This window comes from Vombatus ursinus, unplaced genomic scaffold (assembly GCF_900497805.2).
Source record: "Vombatus ursinus unplaced genomic scaffold, bare-nosed wombat genome assembly UNPS02014893.1, whole genome shotgun sequence".
NCBI lineage: Eukaryota > Metazoa > Chordata > Mammalia > Diprotodontia > Vombatidae > Vombatus > Vombatus ursinus.
The window spans coordinates 5,020,117-5,023,871 of record NW_020954671.1 but is presented as its reverse complement, the minus strand read 5'-3'; the positions used below and the strand labels follow the sequence as shown (position 1 = coordinate 5,023,871).

Genomic DNA, 3,755 nt, shown 5'->3' with positions numbered 1-3,755 from the left:
TGCATTTATTGATAAGAAAAAAAAGAGTCAAGTAAAAAATTACAAGACATAGTCTAACTGTAGTATAATAATTTTCTCTTAAAAGGATGGGTCAAATTACTAATTTATGTGCTATTCTTAACCACCACAGATTCTTAACGTTCCCTCTGAAGTACCAAAAGGAAAGTGCCAAAGATGCTGAAAAAGACACATTTCAATGAAACAGTAATTTGACAAAAAAGAACTGTAACTTTTGTTTGCTAAGAAATAACAAAGAGAAAGTTCTTAAAGGGGGAAGATAAGCTTATTGCATGTGATTATTTGGAGAAAGTCCTTAATGGTAGCTCTACTACCATTAGGTCTGTTCAGGTCCTACTAACTTAAAAACATGGTTCCTTGGTGAGGATTAAGAACGTACTCATAGCTCTACTCTCTTGAAGCCTCTACTCTTCCTTTCACTTAACCTGGGTGATGACTGGGGAATAGGAGCTTCCCTTGTCTTAGAAGGAGGTTTTTCCTCTCCTCTCTCTACTGCTCTGCCTAGGTCCCATGAATTGACTCTCTAACAGTAGTGATGAACTCCACTAATCCAAAGTTAAGAGTTGGCCCTTATACTCAGTTTTAATTAGATATTTATATGGCTTCACCTTATCTCATCCCTCCAAAGTGCTTTAAAATATGAATTCACCAATTTCTCATTTTAAGTTATGAAAAGCCTATTGTAACATATATATTTATACTATAAAGATATAAGCTTTAATTATAACACTAAATTAATCCAACAATTTAATGATATGCATAATAATTACACTACATGTTAATTAGGTATAAATAGTAATGAGGCTGGGAAGGTACAAAGACAAAACTTCATCTACTCTACAATATTCTGTAGGGTCAGCCCTGCTGTATAGTTTCTTCATCAGTAAAACATAGGGTTGGGCTCCCATCTATCTGATTAGCTAAGATATCTGGATCCTACAGAAGCTACCAACTTATAATCTCCCAGGTCTAATAGTGCCTCGCTAGGTCGGGGACAATTTCACAAGGATGGGGAAAGGAAAGGTGTATGAAAGTACAGAATAGTCCTAAATTCTGGAATCCAAAAAACATTTTGGAAAAGGAGGAGCTGAGGAAGAAGTAAAACAGGTAGAACACAAGTGTGAATGCCCTTTCCCATTTCCATACCCTTTCAATAATGCTAGGCAATGCTTTTTTTATGCTTCCTTAATTGACTGTAGCATTTCCCATAGCAGCTGCTCTAAATCTTCCCTCTTCCAGCCTCCCACTCTACCCCCTTCACAGCTTCTTTCCAGCACAAGAACATACTTCTTCATTTACTGAGAAAATAGAGGACATTACTCCTATTCTATATCTCAAAACCCCTTGACAACATCCTCTATTCTCTCCTTTACTCCAGCTTTTAATTATGAGGTATTCTGCTGATCCATCCCCTCTCTTCTTTAATAGATTGTCCCCACAATCACCCTTCCCCTCTTCCCTATTTTCAATCTCTCGATATCTAGTAGCTCCATCAACAAATATGCCTGGGTTTTGCCTATCCTTAACTTGATTCTACTGTACGTGTGTGTGTATTTCATATTCTCATTCTTTCTCATCAAAAGCCTACAAAAACCTGTCAACATTCATTGCATCCACCTTCTTTCCTCTCCTTCACCTTGAAACCCCTTGCAATCTGGCTTACAACCTCATCACTCAACTGAAATTACTCTCCAAAGATACGAATACCAATGTTACTTAACTGCCAAATCCAATGGACTTTTCTTGGTCCAAATTCTTCTTGAATTCTCTATTGCACTTGATACAGTTGACCACCCTCTGCCTCCTGGATACTCACTCTTACAACTCTAAGCTTAATGACATTACTTTCTATAAGTTCTTTTATCCATCTGGCCACTCCTCAATCACCTTTGCTGGATAGCATTGATATCTCACCACCCGTGAGTGAATCCCAAAGATCTGTTCTCAGTCCTCTTCTTTTTCTATGGCAAGGATGAGTAACCTTCCCCCACCCCCCATCATGGAACCCTTCAGTATTCTGGTGAAGCCTATGAATCTTTTCTCAGGGTGATGTTTTTACATCCATAAAATAAAACATAGGATTACAAAGGAAGCCAACTAAGTTGAAATACAAGTTATTGAAAATTTTTAAAAACAAGTTCATGGATCCCAGATTAAGAACCTCTGCTCTACATTCTCCTCAGTGATCTGATCAGCTCCCACGGGTTTAATTACTGTCTCTATGTAGAGGACTCCCAGATCTACATATCCAGCACAATTTCTCTTTTCAGCTCCAGCATCACATCACCAATTGCTTACTGGACATTTCCAAAGAATGTCCTGTAGACATTTTGAATTCAATATGTTTAGGGTGTCTTTTCCCCTAAAACCCACCCCTCTCCTGAACCTTCCTATTTTCATCAAAGTTACCTCCCCATCCTTCCAATCACCCAGAAATTACCCTAGATGCCTTACTTCCTCCCTCACTGCTCACCCCTTATATAGCCTATCAGTTGCATCTGTCCTCTTCTGTCCACTTAGATAGTGGCCACCACCTTAGTTGAGTACTTCACAGTCATTCATCTTAACTACTGCAATAATTTCTTAATTGGTCTCCCTGTTTAAAGTCTCTCCTCTCTCCAATCCATCCTCCATACAGCTGCCAAAGTGAGTAACTAAGTAGTAACTTGAGAGATGTTTTATATAAGCTCAAAGCAAGTTGTTCAAAGCATATAAAAGGTATCTAAGGATGTTTTATCCTTGTGTACTACTTAGTGGAAATTATGCTTCCCATGGGATTTGGGGGGAATGGGGAGTGTATTTTGTTACAGATTTCTTAAAGATAAAAAACAAAAGGTGTGATATAAACAAACCCTTATCTGGGAAAAGAAGTTAAAAGGGGTGACTTCTTCAGGGGTTCATGTTAGGATTTGTCTTATTTAAATATATTTAATACATTATCTGAAAGAAGTTAAAATTCTAAGTTTGTGAATGATAAACTCTTAAAGGTAGTGAAGAGACAAACTCATAAAAAGAAACCATAGAAAGAGTCTTACCATTTTGTATAAGGGGAGCAAAGTGGTATTGAAATGCAGTAAACTTTAATGTGAAGCATGTATAATATACTGAGAAATTTAAAAAAAAAAAAGAAAAGCTTTTTTAAAATCCAAATCATACATATAAAAACAAAAAATCCAATCTACATTAAAGTGAGGTCTCTAAGGTAACACTACAACCTAGTGAAAGAGATTTAGGTGCCACTGTGTAAGTACTTCCTGAGGACTTGTACTGCTAACACCAAAAAGGTCAACTAAATGTGGTGCACCATCAAGAAAGGTGTTAAGAAAAAAAAAAAAAAAGGAACCCAAACCATACCAATAGATAAGTTGTCAAAGGATATGCATAAACAGTTCTCAAAATAATTGCAAGCTATTAACAACCACTGAAAGTATGTTCTAAGTCACTAATAAGCAAAAATGACAAAAGATGAGAATAGTCCATGTTGGAAGGGTTGTGGAAAGAAAGACAGAGCTGCAGATTTGCTCAATCGTTCTGTAAGGCAATTTGGAACTATGAAAGAGAGTGACTAAAATGTTCACACTAGTCAACACAGATTCCATTATAGGCATATACCCGAAGGAGATCAGTTACAAAAAAGAAAGGTTCCACTTGGTCAGTTAATAAACATTTATTAAGCAGTGTGTGTGTGTGTGTGTGTATATATATATATATATATATATATATATATATATATATAT

At 36.5% G+C, this 3,755-nt stretch overlaps 1 protein-coding gene across 1 annotated transcript in view; it reads right to left on the bottom strand.

The window, feature by feature from the left end:
• PPM1A (protein phosphatase, Mg2+/Mn2+ dependent 1A) overlaps positions 1-3,755 on the bottom strand; it is a 55,710-nt gene that overhangs the window by 15,073 nt on the left and 36,882 nt on the right. The window lies entirely within an intron of this gene.